We start from the raw sequence: 15,014 nt of genomic DNA, 5'->3' as shown, positions 1-15,014 counted from the left end.
TATATATATATATATATATATATATATATATATATATATATATATATATATATATATATATATATATATATACATATACATATATACATATATATATATATTGGAATTTTTGAATATACATATTGTAATTAAAATCAAGTAGTTGCAGGCATCAAGCCACGATTTAATTGTAGAAAAAAACAAGATAGATAGTCCAAGTGAGTGAGAGGCAAATCTGGCATAAACCCTTTTTAAAATTGTATACAAATGATGTCATTTCACTTGTTAATAGATAAGTCTATCATCCATCCGTCTATGCATCATTGCGTTGAGGAAGAAAAGCCCCTTTCATATACGGAGTAATTTATGTTCGTTTTAAGTTCTCTGATACTTATGACTGTTTAAGGAACACGATTCTCTTAGGTTGAAAGCGAATTCTATTTCGATTGAATTTAGCATTTGAATCTATTTCTATTTTCATCCTATTAGCATTGAAATACGTAACAAGATTTCCTCCTTTCTCATTGGCTTAATTGCTCCTTGTGGGTTGTACCAGAATATCTAAAGACTGTTGACTTCCTTCTACATTACGACCAGATTTAAAGGGAATTTAGCTTTTCACATGTCTATTCGGTAACAGCTGAACATTGGAATTTGGTTGGTTACAAGTCAGATAACAGTTTAGTATTTGAATTTTCACAATAGGCACAAAAAAACAAGAACAAATAAGGGGTGGGAAAACCTGAGACATTAGTAAGTTCTATCTCAAAGTTATAGTAGAATATAATACTTTTATTCATTTACAAGTTGCATTTTCAAACAGTTCGTGGTAACGAACTTTAGTAAGGAGCGAACCGGCTCAATAGTAACCAAAACTCTAAAAAACGGAGTGTTGATACAAATAGTTACATCAAAAGAATCTTACCCATGAAAGTTACGAGCTTGAGAAAATCTGCCTTATTTTAAAAAATAGGAGGAAACACCCCCTTAAAGTCACACAATCTTAACGAAATCGCACCATCAGATTTGTCTTATTTTAGAAAATAAGGGGAAGCATCCCTAAAAGTCATGGAATATTAACGAAAATCACACCATCAGATTCAGCGTATCAGAGAACCCTACTGTAAAAGTTTCAAGCTTCTATCAACAAAAATGGGAAATTTTGAATTTTTTTGCCAAAAGACAAATCACGAATGCGTGTTTATTTGTTTTTTTTTTGTTTTCTTTTTTTCCCAGGGTGATCGTATCGACCCGGTTGTTCTAGAATGTCGCAAGAGGCTCATTCTGACGGAAATTGAAGTTTTTTATTGTTTAGAAAGTAGAATTTAGAGAAAGAGTCAAACTTTAGCGTAAAGAGCCAGGCGTTGAGAAGAGGGTCAATCCCTTCTATATACGGAATAATTTCCGTTCGCTTTAAGTTCTAATATCGCTCCTTACTCGCAGTTTAAAAACTTGTTTTTTATTTAATTGTTGTATGAACCTTCAGGAAGTAAAATTATTCCTGCATCTAGCTTAACTAGTTTATCTGAAACACACCACACACTAAAAAACTCGATTTGAATAACCAAAATCAATTTTGCCGCTCTTTGTCTGCGAAAATTATCTCCCTCTGCTCACACCGATTACTAAAATTGGTAGTTCGGGCATTCCGCCCTTATAAATGGCTCCTTCAAAAAAGTGTTATTTGGAAAGAAGGTCCTCACCTGACAACCTTCGAATTCAACTTTTATGTTTTTGTTGTTTTTTTTTTTTTGGGGGGGGGGTAAGGGGTTATTACCTACATTACTGTACAAGGTTGCAAAAAGTCATCTACTATATATTATGTTTCTAGCTTGAATTGCTAAAAAGCTTTTGTGTAGCAACAATGATGCAAGAAAAATCCAAGCAAGTGGTTAGATCTTTAAATCAAACAGTTCGTGGTAACGAACTGTAATTAAGGAGCGACTTGGCTCAATAGAAAACGAAACTGTAAAAAACGGAATTTCGATGCCAATAGAGATATCAAAAGAATTGGATTTTTATGCTGATTTTAAATATATAAGTTTCATCAAGTTTCCTCCTACCCATCAAAAGTCACGAGTCTGAAAAAATGTGCCTTATTTCCAAAAAAAGGGAAACACCTTCTAAAAGGCAAAGAATCTTAATAAAAATTACACCATCATATTCAGCATATCAGAGAACTTTACAGTAGAGGCTTCACGCTCTTCTCTACACAAATGTGGAATTTTGTACTTTTTGCCAGAAGAAAGATCACGGATGGGTGTTTATTTTTTTCCCTTTTTTCCCCAGGGATGATTGTATGGACCCGGTGGTCCTAAAATTTCTCAAGAGGGCTCGTTCAAACGAAGTTAAAAGTTCTAGAACCTTTTTTAAGTGCAAAAAATTGGAGGTCTAGGCCCCCTCTCTCGCTCATTTTTTCCCAAAGTCACTGGATCAAAATTTCGATATGGCCATTTTGTTCAGCATAGTTGAAATCCCTAATGACTATATCTTCGAGGACGACTTAATCCCCCACAGTCCCAGGGGAAAAGTAGCAAGTTATGAACTTTGTCCATTATTTACATATAGCCTAGTATTGGTTATTGGGAGGTATAAAGAAGTTTTAAGGGGGAATTCTTTCTGGTGAGGGGAAAAGTATGGGGAGAGGGCTATGGGGAATATTTTAATGGTGGAAGAATGGATTTCCCAGCATTATTTATTCAGCCATCAGAAATTAAATTAAAAAAACAGGTTTTTTCAAAAGAAATTAAGGACTAAAATTAAAACTTAAAACCAAACAGAAATTAATACGTACATGAGGGGGTGCGTCCCCTCGTCAATGCCTCGCTCTCAACGCGAAAGTTTTTTTAGCAATTACAAAAGAGCTATTTATTCTAATTAAACGGCCTTTGAGATTCAGGGGTTATTCTTAAAGAATTGGAACAAAATTCGAAGCTTAGCGTAAAGAGCGAGGCATTTACGAGGGGGCGAACCCCTTCATATTATGTATATGATGAAGTTTGCCACCACCTCAATACCTTGCTTTTTACGCTAAAGTTCGAATTTTGTTAAATAATGTCCGATATTCCAATAATTTGTTTGTAGTAAGGAGCGACCCGGCTCAATAGTAGCCAAAACTCTAAAAAATGGAATTTTGATACCAATAGTTCCATCAAAAGAATCGTATTTTAATGCTGATTTTAAATATATAAGTTAGATCAAGATCAGTTATACCTATCAAAAGTTAGGAGCCTAAGAAAATTTGCCCCATTTTAGAAAATAGGGGGAAACACCCTCTAAAAGTCATGCAATCTTAAAATCACACCATCAGATTCAGCGTGTCAGAGAACCTTATTGTAGAAGTTTCAAGCTCCTATCTACAAAAATGTGGAATTTCGCATTTTTTTGCAAGAAGACAGATCACGGATGGGTGTTTTCTTGTTTTTTTTTTGTTTTTTTCCCAGGTGTGATTGTATCGACTGAGTGGTCCTAGAATCTTGCGAGAGGGCTCATTCTAACGGAAATTAAAAGTTCTAGTGCCTTTTTAAGTGACCAAAAGAAATGGAGGGTACCTAGGCCGCCTCCCACGCTCATTTTTCCTCCAAGGTTACCAGATCAAAATTCTGAGATAGTCATTTTATTTACCATAGTCAAAAAACCTAATAACTATGTCTTTAGGGACAACTTACTCCCCTGCAGTCCCCGTGGGAGGGGCTGCAAGTTACAAAATTTGACCTGTGTTTACATATAGTAATGGTTACTGGGAAGTGTACAGACGTTTTCTATGTATTTTTTTGGTTTAGGGAGGAGAGTTAGGGGGGTACGTGGGAGGATATTTCCAGGGAGAGACTTCTCATGGTAAAAGGTAATTTCAATTAAGGGGGAGCAGGATTTTCCAGCTTTATTTGAAAAAACAATGAAAAAGTAAATATGAAAAGTTTTTCTACTGAAAGTAAGGAGCAGCATTAAAACTTAAAACGAACAAAAATTATTACACATATGAGGGGTTCACCTCCTCGTTATACCTCACTCTTTCCGCTAAAGTATTTTTAGTAATTTCAACTATTTATTCTACGAAGTTTGTGATTCAGAGGTCATTCTTAAGGAATTGGGACACAATCTAAACTTTAGTGTAAAGAGCGAGGTATCGACGACGGTTGAACCCCATCATATACGCAATAAAAACATACGAATATAGAAGTTTGTTACGTAAGTTACGTATATATTTCACCAATGAAAACGTTTGTAAAAAATTTAAAGTTCTAGTTGCTTTTTTAAGTAATCAAAAACTTGGAGGGCAACTAGGCCTCCTCCTTCGCTTCTTTTTTCTCAAAATCTTCTGATTAATTGCAATTAATTAATATGCAAATTTTGTTTTAATTATTTATGTGCGGAGAGCCAAGATCAAAACTGTTTGCGGAGAGCAAACAGTTTTTGTAACGGTAAGTAAGGAGCGAAATTAAAACTTAAAACGAACAGAAATTACTCCGTATATGAAAGGGGCTTTTCTTCCTCAACGCCCCGCTCTTTACGCTAAGGTTTCTTACTGTTTTAAAAAGTAGAATTAAGAGAAAGGGTCAAACTTTAGCATAAAGAGCGAGGCATTGAGGAGGAAAAGCCCCTTTCATATACTGAGTAATTTCGGTTTGTTTTAAGTTTTAATGTCGCTCCTTACTTACCGTTACAAAAACTTGTTATTTTATTTAACAAGAACAGAAGATATTGTATGTTCACGACTTTTGGTTGTTATAAAATAATAAAAAAACAAGTTTTTCCCAACTGAAAGTAAAGAGAAGTCATTTGTAAATTACTGAACATATGACTTTCATTTTCATAAAAATAGTTTCGACCTCTTTCGCGTTTTGTTACTATTTCAAAATATTCGTTCCAGAAATATAACTAATTTAAGTTACGTGGAGGTGATGGAGTTCGTCCGGAATGATGCAGACAATGTCTGTTGACCACGTACCTCTGGATATGGGGTTTCCCCTAACTAATCGCTCCGATCAGGGTGGCCTCAACCTCATGAGGTGGGTGGAGCCCACCCCAGGATTCTCAGTATCCAGGTAAATCCTGGCTCTAATCAGAATCCAGGCCTAGGGTCGGTTGGGCCTGCAACCCTCCACCTGAAATCGATTGCAATGAATAGCTTAGCAAATGCCTCGGATGACCGATCTTCTTTTATCCCATCACGACCCTTGCTCGCCCCTGGACTGAGAAGTGACCAGCGTTTGAATCTCCTTGACCATGGTGGCCTCCGGATTGCCACCTGGAATGTATTGACATTGAACTTTCCCGGAGCAAAGACGCTTCTGGCGATGGAACTGAAACGATTCCGCATCTCTATTGCTGGAATAACAGAAACCCACCTAGTCGGGAATGGGACTGATCCCATAGGTGAGGGATACCACCTTCTATGGTCTGGACAGACAACGACTAGGAGAAATGGGGTCGGACTAGTACTTGATAACAAGTCCATAAAGTGTCTACTGTCATTTACTCCCGTCTCGGATAGAATAGCTAATGCTCGACTGAGTCATAAGCAAGGAAAAATGACAGTCCTTGTCTGCTATGCTCCGACGAATGAAGCCGACGACGAAGCAAAAGAAACTTTCTACTCTGCCCTGGCTAATGAACTGTCCAAGATATCCCCCCACGATATTGTCATCCTTTTGGGTGATATGAATGCAACAGTGAGCGACAACCACGACCTATGGCGGCAAGTCATCGGACCAGTTATTCCGGACCCTCTAAATGACAATGGGCTAAGGCTCCTTCAACTGTGCAGCATGCATAACCTTGTCATTACGAACACGCTGTTCGCAAGGAAGGATATCCACAAATACACATGGTACAGCAACGACGGCCGTACCAAAAAAATGATCGACTATATCATTGTCTCACAGAGATGGAGATCCTCGATTAGTAACTGCAGGACGTACAGGTCAGCCGAGATTGGTAACACTGACCATCGCCTCGTTGTAGCTAATATGCGACTGAGGCTCCAAGCCCAGCGCTCGCAACCTAGACCGACCAAGATTGATGTCTCTCGTCTCTCCGATCAAGAGATACGGTCCAAGTATGCCATTGATGTCTCGAACCGCTTCGACGCACTCCTGCCATTTGAAAGTTCTGAGGACGCATGGATCTCGTTTAAGAAGAATGTCCTGGAGTCAGCGACCGCAAATATTGGAAGGGCGAAGCGTGCTAAGAAAGCGTGGGTTCAGTTCGATACGCTTGACGTCATTGAGCAGAGACGCAAGGCAAGGCTTCTGGGCGACATGCCGACCTACAGGCGCCTCAATGGTGTCCGCAACAAGCTGATACAGCGAGACAAGAAACTGTTTGTGGAAAGGAAGGCAAACGAGCTGGAGGGCGCAGCCATGAAAGGGGACGTCGGGAGCCTCTACAAGCACCTCCGTGACCTCTCAAGCGACAAAGCCCCCTCAGTTGCATCTGTTGTCTCTGCGGACGGCCAGCCACTTAGTGACGAGGCCGCTCAGGTCAGTCGATGGAAAGACCACTTCTCAAGTCTCCTCAATGCCGATGCTGTAGCACAGACTGACCAGGAACTCGCACGCCTAGCTGCCAGCACTCAGGAAGTGCCGTCAAATGAACCAGAGACTTCCTTCACGACAGCAGAAATCCACTCTGCTTTGAAACGTCTAAAGAATAACAAAGCGGCAGGCGTATGCGGAGTATCCGCTGAGCTCCTGAAGTATGCTGGACCGGCGATGTTACTTTGGCTGCAAATGCTGTTTTCCGTGGTGTGGCGCACAGAATGGGTCCCGAAGGACTGGCGACTTGGCATAATCCTGCCCCTTTGGAAGAGAAAGGGGAGCAAGAGCATCTGCTCTAATTACAGAGGTATAACCCTTCTCTCAGTCCCTGGAAAGCTCTTTGCCATGACCCTGCTAGACAGATGCACGAGTATCCTCCGAAGAAAAAGGAGAGTTCAGCAGGCCGGATTTATGCCAGGGAGGTCCACTGTCGAACAAATCTTCACTATGCGCCAGTTAATTGAGAAAACTAGAGAATTCAGGAGGAACGCATACGTGACCTTCGTAGACTTCAAAGCTGCTTTTGACTCCGTCGATCGCAACTCTGTTTGGCTAATACTTAGATCGACGGGTCTACCTGATAAATACTGCAAGCTTTTTGAAAAGCTGTACGAAGAGACCGAGAGTTGCGTCCACGTCAACGGAAAACGGAGCACGACATTCAATATCAAAACTGGCGTTCGCCAAGGGTGTGCCGCCGCCCCGGAATTGTTCAATTGTGTGATAGACTATGTGATGACAAGAACTACAAATCGCCTGCCTTTTGGTCTGCAGTTTGGAGATCGCATTCTGACGGATGCGGACTTCGCAGACGATCTTGCTCTCGTTGCCGACTCAATCGACCAGCTGACTGACGCTCTGGAAGTCCTGAAGGAAGAGGCAGCAAAAGTGGGGCTGAAAATCAACTGGCTCAAAACTAAGATTATGGCAATTGAACCCCCAGGTCCAGTCTCGCACCCTGATACCATAACTGTCTGCGGAACACTTGTTGAAGTCGTTAAAAACTTCACTTACCTCGGCTCTGTGCTGTCCAATGATGGCTCCGTAGACGAAGAGGTATGCAGCCGAATATCGAAAGCCTCTTCCATCGTCGGTAGACTCAACAGTCTATGGAGAATGCCGCACATCTCAAGGCGTACGAAAATGCGAATTTATAACGCATCCGTAAGCTCCGTCCTGCTCTACGCGGCGGAAACCTGGCCCCTCAAATCAACCATCCTTAAAATGATAGACGTCTGTCAGACGAAACAGCTTCGCCGGATCGAGGGATTCCGGTGGGATGATTTTGTAAGCAACGCAAGGTTGCTTACTCTCACCTCCCAGGTGCCATTCTCCGTCCAGATAGCGCAGAGGTCTCTCAGATGGTTCGGACACCTCCTACGAATGCCGACATCAACGCCAGCCCGAATAGTGTACGACTTCGACCCGGAAGCCCATGGCTGGTCTCGCCCGAGGGGCAGACCTCGGACAAGGTGGAAAGACAGCCTCGACAAATTCTTGGTGATGGCCAACATTGCTGTCGACGAGGCGCCTCATCTAGCAGCAGACCGGTCCGCCTGGAGAAGTCAAGTTGCGAAGCTCTCTACGCCGCATCCCATGCGGCAGGAGCCTTAAGTCAAGTAAGTCAAGTCAAGGAGGGTCTTTCCGTGGATAAATTTCTCGTGGGGGAAAGAAATTTTCCATGGAGGGAGAGCTGGATTTCCAGACATTGGGGGGATTGGGGGGGGGCTAAAATCTTGGAAAACGATTAGATATAGAGGAATCGTGATAAAACTTGGTGGGAAAAATAAGCAGAAGTCCTAGATACGCGATTGACATAACTGGAACGGATCTGCTCTGTTTTAGGGAGTTTGGGATGGGGGGTCAATTCTGAAAATTAGAAAAAAAGAGGTATTTTTAACTTACGAAGGAATGATCGGATCTTACTGAAATTTGAAACTTTGGGAGAATATTGTGCCTCAGAGCTCTTATTTTAAATCCCGACCGGATCCGGAGGCACTGGGGGGAGTTTGAGGGAGCCTAAAATCTTGGAAAACGCTTAGATTGGAGGGATCGGGATGAAACTTGGTGGTAAAAATGAGCAGAAGTCCTAGATACGTGATTGACATAACCGGAACGGGTCCGCTCTCTTTGAGGAAGGTGAGGGGAGGGTTAATTCTGAAAAATTAGAAAAAATGAGTACCAGACCAGCTTAAATTAGAAAGAGTCATTTTTCAGATTCGACCATCTATGGGGGGAGTGGAGGGACGGTTAATTTAAAATATTAGAAAAAATGAGGCATTTTTAACTTACGAGTTTTCAATGTTTAGACCGGTAGGTAGGGTGTCAGGGGGCTGAACAAATTGACTTGATAAAGTCGTTTTCCTCGTTTCAAACATTGGGGGGGGGGGTGAAGGGAGAGGAAAAATTAGAAAAATTGAGGTATTTTTAACTTGCGAGTGGGTGATCGGATCTTAATGCATTTTGATATTTAGAAGGACCTCGTGACTCAGAGCTCTTATTTTAAATCCCGACCGGACCGGCATTAAGCCTCTGATTTTCCTTTTAAAGCAATCTATTGATTCTTAGAATTTTGCTAGAGCTCATACCATATGAGCTCATGGGTCGTGGCTCTTCTTGACCTCGTCACAAGTGCCATATAAGCTATTAGCTCTTGTTTTTGGTGAACAGTATATAAATATAAGTAGTTTCAAAAATTTATTAGATACTCCTTAGGGGTTTTCTTCCTCCCTTACCTGTATTTATGACCCCAGGGCAAGGGTGCCAAATGTTTATTATGCACCTTCAGGAACTTATCACTTTTAATGACATTAATTTGATAGTATATGCATTACTCCGCAAAGCAAAGTATTTGATTACCCCGGTTCCAAACAGGGGTACTCAGTCATTTATGAACGAGCCTATTAATCATCAACTATATGAGATAATGGGGAAAAACCAAAATATTCTAAGATACGGCACTATTAGGAATAAAATACGATCCTGTGGAACTAAAATGGACAGATAGCCTACAACTTTAGATTAAAAAGAAATAATGTTCATACATTTTATAGGCCTACAATCGGTGTTTCTTTACTTTTAAAGGCCAATAATGTTTAAAATAATGTTTTTTTAAGAATAATGTTTTTTTTAAAATAATATTCATACATTTTATAGGCGTACAATCGGTGTTTCTTTACCTTTAAAGGCCAATAATGTTTAAAATAATGTGTTTTTAAGAATATTGTTCTTTTTAAGAATAATGTTCATACATTTTATAGGCCTACAATCGGTGTTTCTTTACTTTTAAAGCCAAACTGTTATCTGCTTTGTAACAGCTTTGTAACCTAACAAATTCCAATTCGTATGAAGTGTAAAAATGATATTGCCTCAAGGTGTTGTTACCAATTATACATGTTTTCAACTTCCTTTTAAATATGGTCGTAATGCAAGGGAGATGTCAACATTCTTAATGATATTCTAGCAAACCCCTCAAGGAGTGCTTAAGCTAATGAGAAAGGAGGAAATCTTGAATATTAAGAATTATTGCTAAAAATCATCTCTTACTATAACTACAAATTTAAGAATTTTTGGAATTATTTATCGGTATATGGTGCACAAAACGACACAAAAATCAAGGCTGCATGATTAGTACAACCCTTTTAAATAGTAAAGAAAGATAATCTTAAATGGCAAATTTTAAAGGAAACTGATGATAATAAAAAAAAAAAAAAAAATCACGGCCAACAATTTTGGAACCTTGTGGCAAATCGAGAGGCTACTTTACAATTCTCTACGTTTTCTAAAAGTGGTTTATTACTACTTATAAAAATTAGATGTGTCCTCACTTATTAATTTTTTATGAAGCTCTAATGAAAAAAAAAATGCAAATTTGTTCTGCCTATTCATGTTAAAGCTTTCAATGAAGTCACAGTAATTTTTTCATCAAAGAATCTGCTCGTGTCTGTTGTTAATTAAATAAAAAAAACAAGTTTTTTTTTAACTGAAAGTAAGGAGCGACATTAAAACTTAAAACGAACAGAAATTACTTCGTATATGAAAGAGGCTGCTTCCTCATCAACGCCCCGCTCTTTACGCTAAAGTTTGACTCTGTCTCTCAATTCTTCTTTTTAAAACAGTAAAAAACTAAATAAAAAATTAAATAAATAAATAAAAAAACTTAAATAATAAATAAAAACTAAATAAAATTAAATAAAAAAAAACAAGTTTTTTTAACTGAAAGTAAGGAGCGACATTAAAACTTAAAACGAACAGAAATTACTTCGTATATGAAAGAGGCTGCCTCCTCATCAACGCCCCGCTCTTTACGCTAAAGTTTGACTCTGTCTCTCAATTCTTCTTTTTAAAACAGTAAAAAACTTTAGCGTAAAGAGCGGGACGTTGATGAGGAAGCAGCCTCTTTCATATACGAAGTAATTTCTGTTCGTTTTAAGTTTTAATGTCGCTCCTTACTTTCAGTTAAAAAAAACTTGTTTTTTTTATTTAATTTCTGAGCGTTTTTGAATCAATGCATGTTTTGATTTTGGCTCTCCGCAGAGGAATAATTAAAACGAAATTTGCATTTTTTTTGGCTGAATGGCTTTCTCATAATTTTGATCGAATGATTTTGAGAAAAAAAGAGCGGGGAGGAAGCCTAGTTGCCCTCCAATTTTTTTGTTAATTAAAAAGGCAACTAGAACTTTTAATTTTTTACGAATACTTTTATTAGTAAAAGATTTACGTAACTTATAAATTAGCTTACGTAAAGAAATTTTGTATTCTCATATTTTTATTACATATATGAGGGGGTTCGCCCCCTCGTCAGATCCTCGCTCTTTACACTAAAGCTTAAATTTTGTCCCAATTCATTAAGAATGACCCCAGAATCACAAAAGCCGTAGAATAAATAGTTGAAATTACTAAAAATATTTTAACGTAAAGAGCGGGGTATTAGGAGGAGGTGAGCCCCTCAAATGGGTAATAATTTCTGTTTGTTTTAAGTTTTAATGCTGTTCCTTACTTCCAGCTGAAAGATTTTTTCATATTTATTTTTTCATTGTGTTTTTAAATAATGCTAGTAAATCCTGCGCTCCCTTCATGGAGATTTTCTTCCCCCATGACAAATTATCGATGGAAAGTTCGCCCAGCATATCCCCCTCTGCTCAACCCCTCCCCCAACCAAAAAAAATCCTCCTGAAAACGCCTGTATACTTCCCAATAACCATTACTATATGTAAGCATTGGTCAAAGTTTGTAACTTGTTGCCCCTCCCATGGGGACTGTGGGGAGTAAGTCGTCCCCAAAGACATAGTTATAAGGTTTTTCGACTACGCTGAATAAAATGGCTATCTCAGAATTTTGATCCGTTGACTTTGGTAAAATAATTAGCGTGGGAGGGGGCCTAGGTGCCCTCCAATTTTTTTGGTCGCTTAAAAAGGGCACTAGAACTTTTCATTTCCGTTAGAATGAGCCCTCTTGCAACATTCTAGGACAACTGGGTCGATACGATCACCCCTGGGAAAAAAAAAACAAATAAACACGCATCCGTGATCTGCCTTCTGGCAAAAAATACAAAATTCCACATTTTTGTAAATAGGAGCTTGAAACTTCTACAGTAGGGTTCTCTGATACGCTGAATCTGATGGTGTGATTTTCGTTAAGATTCTATGACTTCTAGGGGGTGTTTCTCCCTATTTTCTAAAATAACGCAAATTTTCTCAGGCTCGTAACTTTTGATGGGTAAGACTAAACTTGATGAAACTTATATATTTAAAATCAGCATTAAAATGCGATTCTTTTGATGTAGGTAGTGGTATCAAAATTCCATTTTTTAGAGTTTTGGTTACTATTGAGCCGGGTCGCTCCTTACTACAGTTCGTTACCACGAACTGTTTGATACGCATTTCACTGCTATAGCAAAATAGCATTGGCTTCAAACCTGGGAGATTGACCTTAAGGAACGCTTAAAATTTGCCCTAGCTGCTACCGTGTTAGTCATATAAATTTAAAGTAAGGTATTCCCAGATGAGAACGCTGGACGCTACTGGGTTAAGTTAGAACTTATTAAAGCGCGTGTTTAAACACCATTTTGACCGTTTTTCGGCGACACGCCCTAAATTGAGATAAGGTAGAACACCCAAGACCATCCATTTCTGAAGTGAACAATGTTATCACAAGAAAACGCAATATCTCTACTTTGGGTGTATTTTTGCGAATATTTGTCTTATTTTTCCCCGTTTAACGGGGAATTTTACAAAGAAAAAATGACCTAACTGGTTCTAACGAGATGAATGCTCAGAATTGATCATTTAGGACTTGATTGAGCACTGGAGGTCAATAAACAGATCAAATAGAATTAATGAAACGTAAGAAAGATAGAAAGGTAAGAAACGCATTGAAAAAATTATCAAATAGAAATGGAACTATTTTATATTACAATATTAATGCTTAGTGAAAATGTACATGACATTATTTCCATGTTTTAGTTCCATGTTTTGGTTCTGGTTCCGATTAAAGAATCCTCGAAAAAAGGAGCCCTTGACACAAGTAAAGACTAAATATTCCCTCTCTTGTCGTGCAATGACTTCAAAATTTTGTCTAGCTGTCAAAGCAAAAAGGCAGGATCCCCGCATTTCAAGTGCTGCTCAGATATTCCGCAGCAACAGGTTTGCGTTTGGTTTTCAGTCTATTTATAGAAAATGTTGGAATCTTGTAGCGGATCAAGGGGGTGCTTTACCATTCTCTACCTCCTGTAAAAACAGTTGTATTTCCACTCTTAGAAATTAGAGGTTTCCCTAAAAAAAAAAAAATTAATCTGGTCTTCTCATTCAGAAAGTCTCAATGAAGCCATTATAATTTATTCATAAAAGAATCTGCTCGTGTCTGTTGTTAATTAAATTTTAAAAAAAACAAGTTTTTTTAACTGAAAGTAAGGAGCGACATTAGAACTTAAAACGAACAGAAATTACTCCGTATATGAAAGGGGCTTTTCCTCCTCAACGCCCCGCTCTTTACGTAAAGGTATAACTCTTATTCTTAACTCTACTTTTTAAAACAGTAAAAAACTTTAGCGTAGAGAGTGGGGCGTTGAGGAGGAAAAACCCTTTCATATACGGAGTAATATCTGTTGCATTTAAGTTTTATTGTCACTCATTACTTTCGGTTAAAAACTTATTTTTTTTTAATTTAATTTCTAAACATTTTTGAATTAATGAATGTTTTAATTTTGGCTCTCCGAACATAAGAGATTAAAACGAAATTCGCATTTGTTTTTTTTTTTTTTTTTGCTAAATGGCTTTCTCATAGTTTTAATCGGAAAACTTTGAGAAAAAAGAGTGGGGGAGGAGGCTTAGTTGTCCTACCAATGTTTTGATTACTTAGAAAGGCAACTAGAACTTAAAATTTTTTACGAATGTTTTTATTAGTAAAAAATAGACGTAAAGTACGAATTAACTTAAGTAACTAGCTCTGGTAACTAACTTAAGTAACCAGTACGAATTAACTTAAGTAACTTATAGCTCTGGCCTCTCCTCATATCGAGTTAATCTTTCGCCTTTTACTAAAGATTACCGTGGGAAGGGGCACTTGATGAGTCTTAACAAATTTTTGAATGCCGAAAGGCAGAATGATTTATACAGACCTAGCCTATACCAATTCAGGGTATATATTTGCACGTTAGTGAGTATATGTGTATGTATGTGTATATGTGTGTATGTGTATATGTATGTGTGTATGTATATGTATGTATATGTATGTGTATATATATATATATATATGTATATATGTAAGCCCTATAGATAGGTAGAGTAGCTCCATAGGAGGCTTAGGCCAAGTAGGACCTTGTCCCAGTGGGGCCCATAATAGAAACTGGGAAACCCTCCCCTGGGGGTCATAATTTCAGGTGGAGGAGGAAGAAGGCCCCTCAAATGTACACTCAGCAGGGCCAACTGCCGTGTTCACGCGTCAGATGAGTTACAAACCTTCTCCCAGTAATGGGTTAAATTGCATGGTGAAGCAGAACACCATCGTGGGAGGATCCTCTATAGGAGGACAACTGCGGCAGGGCGTAAGATCCAGATTTATGGACAACGGCCTCTGTAAAGGGCTGCCTCGACCCTTTCGGGGTACCTGCAAGACTGGGAAACTTGCGGTCAATTTTTCCCACTTGAGGAGTGGCGCCCCTCGAGGAAATTATAGCCTAGTAAACAACACAGCACTCGTACGGGATTCTGATTATTGGATAATTTTCTGGGCTTGGTTTGTTTTGATGGGCGTTTTCGGGCTGAAAAACCTCTTCCTAGCTAATTTATCTACTATGGGCTGCCTCCCCGTAGTAGCATAATATTTGTAGGCATGAATATATAATGAGTCGGAGGTAATAGGCTTGGGACTGTCTGTGCAGGATTTCGACTCTTGTTGATAGAAGAGCATCGCCAAGTGCTGAAAACCATGTTGTGACCAAGATGGGCCCAGGATTGCACAAAGCCTCCAACTTACTGGAGGTCCCAGGGACTTCTT

At 38.9% G+C, this 15,014-nt stretch overlaps 1 non-coding gene across 1 annotated transcript; it reads left to right on the top strand.

Annotated features, from left to right (window-relative positions):
- The first annotated feature begins 14,012 nt into the window (after positions 1-14,012).
- On the top strand, positions 14,013-14,127 carry LOC136042780 (U5 spliceosomal RNA). Its single transcript, XR_010621427.1, has one exon. It is a non-coding gene; the product is annotated as a U5 spliceosomal RNA (small nuclear RNA).
- Positions 14,128-15,014: the final 887 nt, after the last annotated feature.

This window comes from Artemia franciscana, unplaced genomic scaffold, assembly GCF_032884065.1.
Source record: "Artemia franciscana unplaced genomic scaffold, ASM3288406v1 Scaffold_1985, whole genome shotgun sequence".
In the NCBI taxonomy this organism is placed as follows: Eukaryota; Metazoa; Arthropoda; class Branchiopoda; order Anostraca; family Artemiidae; genus Artemia; species Artemia franciscana.
This window is presented reverse-complemented; position numbering and strand designations above follow the sequence as displayed.